Genomic DNA, 17281 nt, shown 5'->3' with positions numbered 1-17281 from the left:
GTAATCGTACTTATAATGAATCCCTTGATAACAGGGATGCTTCTTTCAAGCAATACAGGTTCGACAGTTCGGTTGTAAACGCAAAAAAAGTAATGATATAATCGTAGATGGTTCAAAAAATGGTCGAGACAACGTTGTCAGAGAAGGGGGTAAAACTTCCCTTATATAATTTAGAAATGAACTTTTCAGCACCCGAGACATGTATTATATGTCTCTGTTAGCACTGTCCATTCCTTTCATACGTTTCGGCATCTTTATAAAGCGAAAAAATGTAGCAGTGTTCTGTTAACCTTACGACGTTTAACTTGGCTTCACCGAGATTATTCAAACATAATAATTAACTTATACAAGTATATTTTCTTCATGTAAAAAAAAGATGACTTGAACAAGTAGTGCCCCTGACTGACTTATAAGTATAAGTACAAGTGCTATCCTGAATGTTACACATCATAAATTTTAGTTTTACTTAAATATTAAAATTAAAATGTGAATTTCTTATTTATAACAACTTTTATTCATGAGGACATTTACCTGATTAATGAACTGCACTATTTGACTTTGGGTTAGTTTTGGGCCAGGTGAGCTAAACCTACAAAATACCCTTCCAAGACATCATAATTTAGGCGGCAAACCTGTTTATAATAAATATTTTTTTTGACTTTTGTAAGTAAAAATAAATGAAAAAGACTTGTTTATTTCTGGGGCCAAAATTAAAAATATGTTTGTTTCTCCTCCTCCCACCCGGGTCAAAAATAAGCCCCGGGTCAAAAAATTATTTTCCACAAAAAAATCAAAATTATTTTTTTCCTGAAAATAATTTGTTTCCATTTTTGGAAAGTGCTTGAAAGCAGAAGGATTGATAATCTAAATAAATACACTCAAATTGAGCACAAACAACTGATAAGTGGCCTGGACTGGACAAGTCAAACCATTCATGTGACCATGCTATGACAATCACATCCAATTAAAAAAAAAAGAAAAAAAAAAAGAACCTGCCTTCCTGGTTTGTTTACAAAGGGTAGACCAGGGGAGGGGAAACAGACATTCTTTTAAATGTGGCCTGAGCTCTGAATGTTAAGAATCCAGGTCCATTCGCCATAAACATGTTTGTGCCCATTCCAGTCTGCACTGTTAGCCACTAGCATGACTAGTCCAATGCCCCAGACTAGTTAAATTTTATTCAAACCAATAAGTTTTTGCAAAACTTTGTTTGGACCAATAAGAAACTAGATGTGTCAAAGCGACACGAATGGCCCCATCCTAAAAAGTTGAAAAATCTGCAATTTCAATATAAACACATGTGGACACAAACATGATGGTAGTCTCATATATTAATCAAAGAGCTGAATAGCTCTGAGGGGAAAGACAGCCCTTGTTTCTATTCAATTATTTTTTTTTTGGGGGGGGGGGGTTATCTTTTGATAGTCTTCATATAAATAATGAAAAAAAGAACAGCTAGAACATGTAGAAAGGTTGACAATATTGAAATCCATTGTTGTTTAATGTAATTTCCTTTCCTTATTTTATGATTCAGTTTCAACCAATGGAAGAGATCTGCATCTTCTAAATCTAAACATTTGATTAAAGTTGATAGTTAATTTACTAAAATTCATCTGAATTCTGTCATTTAACAACAACTACAATATTTTTGGAAATCTTAATTGTGTACCACTGAACTGCAGGCTAGTGCCATTTTCCATTTTTTGTGACAGTACTCTAAGATTTTAAAGTTTTTTCTTTGGAAAGTTTGGACTGAAAAATCTATTCAGTTTTAGATTTCCATTGATAAAGTTCCCAGTTACAACTCTCATCACAGGGATACAGGTACATGTATATATAGTAATAAAAAACAACATGATTGATGTAAACTGTGTGAAGCTTGTTTCAGAATCCTACATTTTGAAATATTTCTAAATTTCATGAATAAATAGGTACACACAACAAAATGCAACATTTTAAATTTTATTCAATTTATTTTTACCATTGCAATGGTTATGTTGGTACACACAGATTTAGTTTAAATGGAAGACTACTATTCATATATCAAATGAAATGTCACATTTTAAGTGTTCAGAAACATTAACTTTTATTTTAGTGGATAATTACTAATCAATTGAGGTGCTCCTGAATTGGAGGAAGATTCTCAAAACAGAATTTTACAGAAAAAAAAAAAAAAAAACTCGTTTCTCTCCCCTATCTCATGCATCCCCACGATCTTTGTTTACTTTGATGTTGACCTACATGTACAAATTTAAGTATTGCATGTTGATGTTTGAATCATCTACAGCAAACATTACTATGTTTAAATTTAACAAATACCAATTTTTAATTAGTGCACGATCTCTGAGAATGATTTAAATAACCAGTGAAGGATATCCCTGCTTCAGCGTAGTGTGGCATTCCAACAATGACGTCACTATAAAATACAATGTAGGTTGGATATATTAAGAATATCTCGTCATACTGATTTTTCCGGATTGTGTAAATAGTGTAAACATGGTAAAGGAGAGCTCAAGATACGATAATTTCGCGAGAAACAGAAGGGAAATGTGTAAAAAAGTGTTTAAAGTCAAACTATTCATGTGTGTGTCTCCCTCTCATCAATTAAATTTGTTGGGGGGTTTTCCACACTATAAAAACAAAATGAATGATGTGAGGGAATGTCACTCTGGTCAACCCCATAGGGGATTGACGGCTTGAAGCCGTCTTTCCCCAAAAATGTGGAGGCGTGTAAAGTCCAAAGCATGTAATTTCAGCAAAAATTAGCGGAGCGGAACGAAACTTAAAATTGACGTGTCAAGTCCAAAGCCTGTAATTTCAGCAAAAATAAGCGGAGCGGAACGAAACTTAAACTTGACCTGTAACTCATCATGGGTAACTCACATACCAAAAATCAGCTCAATATCTGAAGGGCGTTTAGAAAAAAGTCTGTATAACTGTGATTTTTAACAATTTCTCAAAGCCCAACGCCCGTAATTTCGGAAAAAAATAGTGGAGCGGAAAAAAACTTAAACTTGATCTGTAACTCATCATGGTTAACTCAAATACCAAAAATCAGCCCAATATCTTCTTCCCAGGATTTTGGGATAGCACCAGGGTAACGCGTGTCGAAATGATTTGTACAATATGTCGTGTCGCGTTGCATCGCTTATTTTTTCTTCTCGTTAGTTTTTGTGCCATTACCTTTTTGTCTTTTGTTTTGTAAAATGAAGTAAATCAAACAGTTTGTATACTTAAATATCTTTTAAGAATAAATAACAGAAAGCACTTTTATTCTTTAAACTAGTCACTTTTTATACTTTGATCAAGCCAATTTTGTCCTGATACTTGTATAGTTACACTACACATTCCCCATTTTTGTTAGATTACACCATAACAATTAACTTTAAACAAGATTAAATTTTAATGTAGAACGTTTAGTAAATTAAATACTATTTTCCATAGCTTTAGACATGAAATTTTTAGACAATCTAGCTGTCATGTCTAGCTGAGTTCCAATCATTGTCAACTTATTTTGTAAAAGTTAATCATTAAACTTTTTTACTACTATTCAGCTATACAACAACCTTGTTTTAATATACAGCCCTAGCTCAGTCAGTAGATGTACATATATATGGAAGTGTTTAACGACTTTGACAGATGTATAAAAGGATATACATGTACATGTACTACCTATTTAATATAATATGTCTGTGCTTAAACAAAAGTATGATTGTCAAAAATAATTTGCAATGTATTTTTGTTTGCATATTAAAAAAAAGTTTTTATCCTTGAGGTAACATCCTTATATAATTTTACATTCGATTTGTACTCTATATATATAATTATTTCTTTTTTAAATGATGGATAATATTTTAGGAGTACATTTTCGTAATAAGCTAAATCAGGGGAAGTAACTCACGTTTTAAAAATATGCAAATCATTTATGACCAAAGGCTGGAGTAATAGAGTTTATTAACAAATGTCTGCTTGTCCCTCAAAAGTCTCATAAGTCTGTGATCATTAAGTTATGATCTCTTAATTAATTGAAACACAAGAATCATGTACATCGATTAAACCCAAACATCAAGGTTACCTCAAAAGGTAAATCGATCACGTGGTGTAAACAATCTTGGTTGTCAGAACTGGATTGAACTGGTTTGAACTGGTCAATTTTCATCGGAAATTTTATACCCCACGGAAAGGTTTACCGTTATATGATTTTCTTTACCGAAAATTTTAGCACCAGGGTGAAAAATTATACATCGCGGCAAGAACGATACCACCACGGTAGAAAATTATACATCGCGGGCCCGTGGTCCTTTAAGGGCCTGGGGAGAACACTGCCGTAATTTCGAAAAAAATTAGTGGAGCGGAAAAAAACTTTAACTTGATCTGTAACTCATCATGGTTAACTCACATACCAAAAAATCAGCCCAATATCTGAAGGCGTTTAGAAAAAGAGTCTGTATAATGGTTTGTTGCGGAATGACGGAATTTTGGAATTACGGACAAGGGTAAAACTATATGGCACCGACAACTTTGTTGCGGGGCCATAAAAATTAAATGTCAGAATATTAGTCCTCGGGCTAGTACAATGTAGTTGAAAAAGTTTTTGGTGCAGACTGCCATTAATGTTCACCCCTTTCACTTTCTCATCCTACCCGCTCGCGCCCAAAGTCTGTTTGCATCCTTTTTTTTTTATTGGTTTTGTCTTTAACAACTTTGTAATCAAGTGTACTGCTATAAATATGTTGTCTTCATACACCTTATCGCTAATCCCGGCTGACCCGGCCGCTTGAACTTTTGATGCATACAACAATCACTTTTCCATTGTGCCATTTGTGGCGTCAGATATTTTGTTTTGTGACGTCAAATTTTTACGGGAACCTATGTAATATCCAGTAATGGCGGACAAATAGCGATAAGGTGTATTGTCACAAAATAAGGTGAGACAATGTTGTAGTTTTTTTTCGTGTTGAATAAATTTTAATACTACATTTGTATTTTGGAATGTGTACATACATTGTAGTTATTATAAAAATCTTTGTTTCTATATAAAGCAAGATTCTGACATTTTTTGGTTTTTTTTAGTGTTGAATAAATCTTATAAAAATGTTTTGGTAAGTGTTTAGTCCAAATAATTATGACTCCTTGAAAGGCCTTACATGATCAATACATGCCTCAAAGAAAAAAGTTATACAGTATAGCTTTCAAGACGTCAGAATAATCTTCAATAATTGAAGGATCCATATAAGGCACAAAATGTGCACCATAATTCAGTTACCTTGTTTTGTAACCCCCATTGACATAATGGTTACATTGGTTACATTGGTTACACTCATACAAACTATCATAAATCATCATATTCAGAAATTCTCAAATCCTGGTACATTTGTAACCTCCATTGACCTAATGGTTACATTGGTTACACTGCATGGTTACACACATGCAAGAATCCCTTTTAGCCATCTTGTTACCATGGCAACCCCATTATTCATGGCTGTGAGGTTACATAAGTTATTTAGGTTACAATGATTTAGGGTTACAATGGTTACATGCATGGAGATGTATGGGAAAATCAGGTAACAATGGTTACATGCATGGAGAATCAGGTTACAATGGTTACATACATGGGGAATCGGGTTACAATGGTTACATACATGGAGAAATAGGTTACAATGGTTACATGTATGGGAAAATCAGGTTACAATGGTTACATGCATGGAGAATCAGGTTACAATGGTTACATACATGGGGAATCGGGTTACAATGGTTACATACATGGAGAATTTGGTTACAATGGTTACATGCATGGAGAAATAGGTTACAATGGTTACATGTATGGGAAAATCAGTTTACAATGGTTACATGCATGGAGAATCAGGTTACAATGGTTACATACATGGAGAATTTGGTTACAATGGTTACATACATGGAGAAATAGGTTACAATGGTTACATGTATGGGAAAATCAGGTTGCAATGGTTACATGTATGGGAAAATCAGGTTGCAATGGTTACATGCATGGAGAATCAGGTTACAATGGTTACATACATGGGAAAGTCGGGTTACAATGGTAACATGCATGGAGAATCAGGTTACAATGGTTACATTCATGCCTGGGGAATCAGGTTACAATTGTTACATTCATTGGGAAGTCAGATTACAATGTCGGTGGCTATAAAACTATGTCCACCATGATGGCCCTATGTGTACAGGTAAAGTGGCTCAGGTAAAATATGTGTTTGTCAAATTTAATTACTGTGATTATGACCAGAAAATTAAAAAAATAAAATGAAATAATACAACTAGATGAACCAGAGACATATAAAACACATATAGCCTTATAACATTTTTTTTTAAATGTCTTGTGAATTTGTTTTGATGTTAAATTTTTTTTTTGAACTTCTATCAATTTATGTTATTTTTTACAAGTACTTTTTGACAACTGAAGATTAAATGAATGTCAATGCAAACTTTCACAATACCTGTCTTTTTCTATTGAAAAGGTGTTTCTAAAATCAATTTTCTAAATTCAAAATTGTTTATACTAAGAAAGACGGATCTGCATTTAACATTGTTTAACAAATGTTTAAGATAATATCTTTAGGACTTATTTTAAATATAATTTAGGCAATTCATTATTTTTCTATTGAATAAATATATTCAACATATATTTATTACAGCAAAATTTAATAATATTTTGTATTGTCATATATCTGAGACTACTAGACAGGTATCTTTAAATAGTCTAATTCATTCAAGTCCCTGCAGTTATTACAATGTATTAACTTTATCTAAAAGGTCTGGTTTTAAGTGAAATATTCTTGGCAAATGTATACAAGATTATATGAATGTAGGACAGAGAGTCACAGCTCCAAATTTCACGGACAAAAAAAAATCACAGGACAAAAAGTCACAATTCAGTTTTGAGATTATTTTTCTTTGAATAAGAAAACACTTCAAAAAAAATTTTGTATTTGCCTTGAAGTTTAATATATGAAGCAACTTTGTAATTAAAATGTATTTAATAAATGTCATTAATAATTATCAAATAATTGTTTATATGAAAAAAAAATGCCAAAGTGACTTGGTACTTAAATTGGTTCATTTTGCCAATAAATATATCCTTTGCATGTTTAAAATTTAATACATTTTCATTATCAATGTGTATATATATGTATCATGCCAGTCCAGCAGTTTCGACAATATAACACACAGAGAAAAAAATGATTTTATTATATAAATAGACCATAAAAATGTCACAATCTATAGACATGGTAGAAGTGTATTTATTTTTTCTGAAGACAAATTTTGGTTATTAACTGACAGATAGTAGCCAAACTGACGATAACATACTTGATTTCCAATTGTTTTAAAAAGCAACAAAATTTTTCATTAACTAGTTTCTTTTCATAATGCAATTAAGATTCACTTTATTCTGAGAGCTAAGAAAATTTTTCAATATGATAAAAAAAAAAAAAATGAGCGATAACAAAAATTAATGAGCATTTATACAAATTTGATATTCAACCGCAATATCTATTAACTGTTTAAACTGTTTATTCAAAATACACTCGGACGCAGATTTCCTGCATAACAGGAGCGACAAAGAATGTAGGACAGAAAGTCACAGGACAAAAAGTAATAGACAAAAAGTCACGGACAATAAGTGACAGGACAAAAAGTCACAATTATTTTTTTCTGGCTATTTTCTTTGAATAAAAAACGCTTATTTCTACAAAAATATTTTGGTATGTTTTTTTTAACTATTGTATATAAACCAACTTTGTAAACAAAATTTATCCAAAAAATATCAAAGATGATTAAATAATTGTTAAAAAACAAAATGTGAAAGTGGCTTGACACTTTAATGGCTTCATTGTGCCAATAAATATATCCTTTGCATGATTTGACTTTTTGTCCTGTGACTTTCTGTCCTACATTTCGATCAATATATTTAGATATGTGCATTAGGTTGGTTCTAGAACACCCAGACAAAGTCCTAGTAATATTCCTTATTATTCCCAAAACTCAAACTAATAACTTATATACAATCTTTGTTGATAGCTAGAAGTATCTTATTCATCAAATTTGTCTGAAATTTACTGAAATAATTTAACACAATTAAATCTTTAACAAAAATTGAGGAATAATTTATTTATTTAATTCATTTGTTATAATAGTTTAATATTGTTTTAGCTTTTTTATTATTTAGTTTATGCCTCATTTGTTGTTTTTATTTTGACTTGGGACATCGTAACTGTTACAACTATCCTAAGACCCCAAAATTCAAACATACTTAGAAGACTTTCTTAAGACTAATTTTAAAAGATGTGTCCTAAGACCAATACATGTATACCATGTATACAGGTTGAAAACATATATATGAAACCACAGCACAGGGAATCTGATGTTTAAGCGCCAAAGAAGAAGCCTTTTAAGCACCAGATATTTAACCCATTTTTAAAATTAGTGAAAATTAAAAATGTCAATGACCATTTTAGAGAAATATTTTAACCCATTCTAATAAATAATGTATGATCAATATAAAAAAACTTGAATAGACTCAAGACAGCACTATAAAACATATCTTGTCCATTAAAATACAGCACTAATAGTCTAAAAGATTAATTAAAATGTTAAAAGTCTGTTCTAGTCTGTAATTTATATTCCAGATTAAATACAGCACTAAAAGTCTAAAAGGTTAAATCAAATGTTAAAAGTCTGTTCTACCCTGATATTTATATATCCTATGAGAAAGTACATAATGGGCTCTGCATGAATGATACTCCCTGTACAATACTATTCATAGAATTGCATACAGAACTGTTCTTTCTCTTTATCTTGTCTAGAATGTGATGCACATTCCTGTATACTTTGTAATTTTAAATATGTTGTTGTTTGAAATTTAATTATAGTATCAAGGAAAATGTAAATAGCTGGGTGACAACTATAAAATTGCTCATTATAATGGGCATGGAAAGACTCTGGACCATTAATTGGTTGCTTTGAATTACACTGCCCAAAGCTTAAGTGGGAATATAGAATCTTCAGTTCTTCCCAGTTTCTTCTAAGAGATAATCTGCGAATTCGATACATCTCTTATTGTATTTCCATGATGAACATATAAACATTAAACCAGTATAAATTATTGTTCATGGTTATAGTGAGGCTAGTATTATTCAACCAGGGTCAGCTTTCGCTAAAATGGACTATCCAAAATACAGGAGAACAGAGTAATCACACGCTAAAATGGGCTCTAATGTAGGCGCTAAAATATTCCCTAGTAGTCTTTTTTTTCTCTTGCTAAAATGTCCTGTGCCCAAGCCTGTATTATGTGGTAATAAGCATGGTGTAAAAGTTTCATAACATTTGGTTGAGGCAAAATACTGTTAGAGAACGGAAAAAACTTGGAATTAAATGCTAACAAATTTGGATTTAATGTTACTTTAGGGGGATGCCTTATTTGTAACCCCAAGCCATTCAGTGAAGTCAATAACTACCATCATGACCATTAAATTTTCAATTGTTTATTGGATATGGTCAGTGTGTTTTTATGTCTCTGATATGGTTGATTGAACATGATAATTTGCAATTTGCAAAGTCATCAGTCATGTGTAATGTGCTGATTATAAAGTAATTTAATTACAAAATCATAATATCTGTTAATACCAAACTTTTTATTTATGGTTCTACATGCTTATCTTTTCTTATATCATAGAATATAATATAATAGATAAAAGAATAGAATAGTATAGAATATTTTTATTTCCCAAATTACAGGGCCCATAAAGGGCAAAAAATCAGATACAATTGATTTACATAATTGGTAACAACAACAATAATAGTCAAATGTAAATATATATTTAGTATATAAGCATTGGGCAGAAGCAGAACCAAAACCACATATATATTGTGAATAATTAAAAGAATGAAATTACATTATATGCATTTATTCTCAAATCGTTTACTAGTACTTGACTTATATTCAATATGTATACCTGATCCCCTTAATTCAAAACGGTCACAAATATAATTTTTCCATAAGAGTTAAATTTTCTTGGGTAAGAGCCATAACAATTTATAAGATTTATTTAAATTTTTTAAATTATAACAATTGTGAGAAATGTATTTAAAAAAATCTTCCCTCTGAATATCAAAAAGAGGGCATTCTAACAAAAAATAAAGCTCATCTTCAACTTCACCAATTGAGCAATTTGAACAAAGACTCTCATATCTTTCTCAAATGTTTTCATATATGCACTCTGTGCTTCTAAAACACTGATTTATGGTAATTAGTTTTAAAACTTTGTTTCTAGTGCAACAAGACAAGTCCTTTGCTGTATTTGTAGGCACCAATTACTACCAAAACATTCTCAAGTCCCATCATGTTTAACCAGCTATGTTTAAAAGTGTCAGATCCAGACATTTTCATAAGTGGGGCCCGCTGACTGCCTAAGATGGGCCCACTCCAGTCATGCTTCAGTGATTCCCTATATCATCAACCATTTTTATCCCAGAAAACTGGGGCCATGGCCCCTGAAAACCCCTCTAAATCCGCCTCTGAAGTCCCAGTTTCTTCTAAAATTTCCAAAATAGAATCCTGTGACTTTCTTTCCTGCATTCTTAAAGGAGATTGCATTCATAATGCTATAAATTAAAATTATTTAATGCGGTCTTCTTAACTTTCAGCTTACAGCTAACAATTCTACCATACAACAAATATAGTTGACCTATTGCTTATATTTAAAGAAAAACAGACCAAAACACAAAAACTTAACACTGAGCAATGAACTGTGAAAATAAGGTCAAGGTCAAATAAAACCTGCGCTACTGACATATAAATCATAAAATATTTCATACACCAAATCTAGTTAATCTATTGCATATATAGCATTAGAAAAAAAATACCAAAACTCAATTAAAAACTTTAACTTTGACCACTGAGCCATGAAAATGAGGTCAAGGTCAGATGACACCTGTCAGCTAGACATGTACACCATACAATCATTCTATACACCAAATAGTAGACCTAATACATACAGCATAAGTAATACAGACCAAAACACAACAACTTAACTATAACCACTGAACCATGTAAATGAGGTCAAGAACATTGGACATGTGACTGACGGAAACTTCCTAACATGAGGTATCTATATACCAAGTATGACGCTTCCAGGTCTTCCACCTTCTAAAATATTAAGCTTTCAAGCACTTAGCTAACGCCGCCGCCGCCGGATCACTATCCCTATAAAAAATAACAATTGCAGAGAGGCAAAGACATTGATTATCTTATCAACCACTTCTTCAACAATCTGTCTATTCTTGTTGAATTTCACATGTGTATAACATATTTATAGTTTTGATATAAATTAAACAAATTTAAAATTTCATTATAATGTCTTTAAAACTTTCAATATAAAGGGAATGGTTTTATTTGAGGACTAACCTTTTTTTAGGGTTTATTTTAATACAAAGTTTTTTTTCAATAAATACGTACATGAATACAAGGACACACTCTAATTTTAATTCAATAATTTTGATATTAATTATATTTATTTTTCTAACCTATTTGATTTACATTTGAACATGTCATGCATGTTGAAGAAATTTACAACTTTCCATTTGAAACAAATAATTATATAGATATATATGCCATGCAAATATGAAATATGAAATGACAGAAACATATAATGCATATATTATATGTCTCTAGAATAGACATTATGTAAGATGTAAACATTTATAAATTAGGTATTAATCTGAGTTTGAATTATAAGTAATAAACAAGGTTAAGATTGTAAGTTATACCCAGAGTTTAAATAATATGTAATAAACAGAGTTTGGACTGTAGGTTATAAACAGAGTTTAAATTATAAGTAATAGACAAATTGATATAATGTTACATTGGGGAAGATGTTTATTAATTCATTAATTTTACGGCAAGTTTAAATATTGAATAGCATTATTTAAAAAAGTTAGACTAAAATAATGAGTAGAAGATGTTGTTTCAGTTTTTTTTTACTGTTTAAGATTAACAACCAGCATATTGTTAATTTTTTTTGGATGATCATTGTCAACACAAAAAAAAACAACATCATCATAATCAATTAACATTTATCATGTTTATGAATTCAGATAAAACACTGAAATTCAAAAGAATGTTCCCAGGCTAAATGTGATTCCGTAATTGGTCTTGACATGGACATTAACAAAGTCCTTCTACTAAGGGAGTTTAACAACTTGACTAAGTTGGTCCTGATACTACTGTGTTATACTTAGTCTCTGAGGTCTGTCGCAGAAATGATTTTTTATTTTACTCACAGAAGACACCAAGTCAGTTCAGATTGTACGTGCATAAGACATTTTCAAACAGATTTATCATAAAGTATAAAATATGTCAGGACAATAACAGACTTTTAAGTTATGACCTTAAAAAGCACATTTAGAGTATGTTGAGACAAACCCATACCCAGTCTTCCCATTGTGATGTGGAATCTTGTGGTACAATTTCAGAGAGATCCATACAATAACACACAAGTTATGGTCCAGACACTACAAAATTGCTCCCCCCCCCCCTTATTTCTAAACCTTTGGTACCATAAACCCCGAACTCAATCCCAACTTTTTCTTTGTGGTATTGAACCTTCTGGTAAAATTTCATAGAGATGCATTCATTAAACTTAAGTTTTTGTCCGGAAACCAAATGTGTCTTTGTACGACGCAGACGACGACAACATCACCCAATATACAGTGATATAGGACGCAAAATATTTTTTTGCGGTCGTATACAAACTTGTTTTAAAAAAAAGTTTGTATTTTAAGAAATATATGATTAAAATTTAATAGATTTACTTTTGACAAGGCTTATGAACAATATTCTAAACAGAGAAATGAACATATGTTACATAAAATTTAATCTACAATTGATAAAATACATCACAAGTGTCAAATGACAGTCATCAAATATGGCTAGGGCCTAATAAAATAAACATCTGCACCATGAGTGCATGATACGCCCGTCAAATTTGCAAAGAATAATGTTCAATTACTTCTCAATGGCATACTTGAAATTTCTGAAAATCAAAAGGGAGTTCACATAAATAGATATAAACAATTTACAATTTCATGACAATTCCTTAAATCATTTTTGTCAAGCCTTTGACTTTTGTCGAAAAAAGCGATTCTACATTCCATCGGGTGCAGCAAGGGCGTCCACAAATATTCAATCAGTGGTTAAAGTTTTTAAAATTTTAATAACTTTCTTTAACTATCCAGGATTTCTAAGGTACCAAACTTGGACAGAAGCTTATTTATGATTAATAGCTATAGTATGCAGAAGGAAATTTTGTAAAAATATTTTTTCTATATATTCTTCCAGTTAACAGCACATAAAATCTGCAGTTAAAGTTCTCTAAACATTAATTACATTCATAAAGTAGGCGAGACACTATGTTCCATGGAACCCTTAAATTCTTTTAAGTTATTGTCCTAAAACTGGAAAATTCCCCTTTTTTCAATGAATAGATATGTAAAATCTTAAATTAAAACAATTCTAAAAGGAGCTTACATCAATAGATGACCCTCATAGATGATAAACAATTCACCAAAGTTTAGTGAGAACTGCTGAAAGCATTTTTGAGTATTTGTCGAAATCTTAAAAATCATCCTTTTTTTAATTATTATGACGGTTAATTAACCCTGAAGAAACTCAATAAACGTAAAATCTAAAATTTATGAAAATCTAAAGGGAGTTCATGCAGATATGAACTGAGACATATAATTCTATATTATATGTCTCTGATATAAACAATTCAGCAGAAGTTTTTGCAAGTCAATGATAGCATTCTTGAGTTATTGTTCAAAAACTTGAAGATCCCTCTTTTTGTAATGATAATTTAACCCCATAACTCAGAAACATAAAATCTAAAATTTATTTCATATGAAAGGAAGTTCACATCAAAAGATAAACAAATCACCATGTAATTAACCATTGTAACCCTCATTCTCCATGTATGTAACCATTGTAACCCTCATTCTCCATGTTTGAACCATTGTAACCTGAATCCCCATGTATGTAACCATTGTAACCTGAATCCCAATATATGTAACCATTGTAACCCTCATTCTCCATGTATGTAACCATTGTCACCTGATTCCCCATGTATGTAACTATTGTAACCAAATTCTCCATGTATGTAACCATTGTAACCAAATTCTCCATGTATGTAACCATTGTAACCTGCATCCCCATGTATGTAACCATTGTAACCTGAATCCCCATGTATGTAATCATTGTAACCCTCATTCTCCATGTATGTAACCATTGTAACCTGAATCCCCATGTATGTAACCATTGTAACCCTCATTCTCCATGTATGTAACCATTGTAACCTGAATCCCCATGTATGTAACCATTGTAACCCTCATTCTCCATGTATGTAACCATTGTAACCTGAATCCCCATGTATGTAACCATTGTAACCCGACTTTCCCATGTATGTGACCATTGTAACCTGATTCTCCATGCATGTAACCATTGTAACAAGACTTTCCCATGTATGTAACCATTGTAACCTGATTCTCCATGCATGTAACCATTGTAACCTGATTCTCCATGCGTGTAACCATTGTAACCTGATTCTCCATGCGTGTAACCATTGTAACCTGATTTTCGAGCATGTAACCATTGTAACATGACTTTCCCATGTATGTAACCATTGTAACCTGATTCTCCATGCATGTAACCATTGTAACCTGACTTTCCCATGTATGTAACCATTGTAACCTGACTTTCCCATGTATGTAACCATTGTAACCCGACTTTCCCATGTATGTAACCATTGTAACCTAATTCTCCATGTATGTAACCATTGTAACCTGACTCCATGCATGTAACCATTGTAACCTGATTCTCCATGCGTGTAACCATTGTAACCTGATTCTCCATGCGTGTAACCATTGTAACCTGATTTTCCATGCATGTAACCATTGTAACCTGACTTTCCCATGTATGTAACCATTGTAACCTGATTCTCCATGCATGTAACCATTGTAACCTGACTTTCCCATGTATGTAACCATTGTAACCTGATTCTCCATGCATGTAACCATTGTAACCTGACTTTCCCATGTATGTAACCATTGTAACCTGACTTTCCCATGTATGTTACCATTGTAACCTGATTCTCCATGCGTGTAACCCTTGTAACCTGATTCTCCATGCGTGTAACCATTGTAACCTGATTCTCCATGCATGTAACCATTGTAACCTGATTCTCCATGCATGTAACCATTGTAACCTGACTTTCCCATGTATGTAACCATTGTAACCTGATTCTCCATGTATGTAACCATTGTAACCCGACTTTCCCATGTATGTAACCATTGTAATCTGATTCTCCATGCATGTAACCATTGTAACCTGACTTTCCCATGTATGTAACCATTGTAACCTGACTTTCCCATGTATGTAACCATTGTAACCATTGTAACCTGATTCTCCATGCATGTAACCATTGTAACCTGATTCTCCATGCATGTAACCATTGTAACCTGATTCTCCATGCATGTAACCATTGTAACCTGACTTTCCCATGTATGTAACCATTGTAACCTGACTTTCCCATGTATGTTATCATTGTTACCCGACTTTCCCATGTATGTAACCATTGTAACCTGATTCTCCATGCATGTAACCATTGTAACCTGACTTTCCCATGTATGTAACCATTGTAACCTGATTCTCCATGCGTGTAACCATTGTAACCAAATTCTCCATGCGTGTAACCATTGTAACCTGATTCTCCATGCATGTAACCATTGTAACCTGATTCTCCATGCATATAACCATTGTAACCTGACTTTCCCATGTATGTAACCATTGTAACCCGACTTTTCCATGTATGTAACCATTGTAACCTGATTCTCCATGCATGTAACCATTGTAACCTGACTTTCCCATGTATGTAACCATTGTAACCTGACTTTCCCATGTATGTAACCATTGTAACCCGACTTTCCCATGTATGTAACCATTGTAACCTGACTTTACCATGTATGTTACCATTGTAACCTGATTCTCCATGCGTGTAACCATTGTAACCTGATTCTCCATGTGTGTAACCATTGTAACCTGACTTTCCCATGTATGTAACCATTGTTACATGACTTCCCAATGCATGTAACCATTGTAACCGATTTCTCCATGCATGTTACATTGTTACCCTATTCTTCATGTATGTAACCATTGTAATCTGATTTCCCATGCATGTAACCATTGTAACCCGACTTTCCCAGGCTTGTTACAAATTTTTACTGGATTCCCCATGGACAGCCATGCATGAACAGTTTGCAACAGATAAAGTCACTATTGCATATCATTTACTTAAGGTCCATGTGTGTAACCAATGTAACCAATGTAACCATTGCTTCAATGGGGGTAACAAAACAAGATACCTATATTCGGGTGCACATTTTGTGCCATATCTAGAAGGATCACTAGAAACTTAAAGAAGAAGTGTATTGCTATTTAATTTTATTAAGGCTTCAATATAAAGCAGTGATATTCAGCTGTTAAATTTAGAACAATTTTATAATATTTATTTATTTTATACATTTGTGAGCATTGTGGCAAAATTTAAACGTAAATCTTGACCCTAACAAACTCAGGTAACGTTATGTCCATCTCCTATAAGGGGAAAATCCTCTTAAATCTTACATAAGCACGTGTTGAAGCCAAAAATTCTTCACTGGGGCGAAGGTCGAACTCCCCATTGGACAAATAAAACAAACTGTCATAACTGACGAGTGATTTTTACACAATATAAACCTTTGATTACTTTTCTTTAAGATGTTATTCTTACAAAGTAACCAGCACTAGCTACTGGTACGGCTATCGAAACGATGCCAAAATCTGTAAATGGTATCAGTCCGTCACTGGTATCCTTGTCCAATATGGCGGCGAGAAAAAGCGGAAAACTTTTACATCCGGGAACCAGAAATAGATTAACCAAAGTATGAGCTTCTTAAAAAACTTGTGTGACCGCAACAGCAAGGAATTAAGGCATGATTCAGTGATTCCTTAAAGAATAGTTTTTTAGAAAAGGTTTTATTGTTATTCACAGTGCCCAAAGTTGAGCTGAATAATTACATTAAATTTATATACAATGATTATATGCTACAATGATGTTGGACGATGTAGGCCTATGTCCCATATCATTTTTGTCGGTTATAAAAGCTCAAAGAGCTTATATGTTTATTTGTTATGTAACATGCCGAATAAAGCTTTGAA

General features: G+C 32.4%; 1 protein-coding gene across 6 annotated transcripts in view; it reads right to left on the bottom strand.

Annotated features, from left to right (window-relative positions):
• Positions 1 to 16985, bottom strand: part of LOC139496080 (zinc finger protein 808-like) — a 29487-nt gene extending 12502 nt beyond the window's left edge. For 2 of the 6 annotated variants that reach the window (XR_011657538.1, XM_071284521.1), the window contains exon 1: positions 16854 to 16985. The gene's annotated coding sequence lies outside the window, so the exon portion shown is untranslated. Of the gene's footprint in view, positions 1 to 16708 lie in introns of all 6 variants that reach the window. The other 4 variants (XR_011657539.1, XM_071284522.1, XM_071284523.1 and 1 more) reach the window with 3 other exon arrangements.
• Positions 16986 to 17281: the final 296 nt, after the last annotated feature.

This window comes from Mytilus edulis, chromosome 11 (genome assembly GCF_963676685.1).
Source record: "Mytilus edulis chromosome 11, xbMytEdul2.2, whole genome shotgun sequence".
Classification (NCBI taxonomy): domain Eukaryota; kingdom Metazoa; phylum Mollusca; class Bivalvia; order Mytilida; family Mytilidae; genus Mytilus; species Mytilus edulis.
Note: the sequence above shows the minus strand (reverse complement) of the source record. Positions and strands in the feature narration are given on the sequence as shown.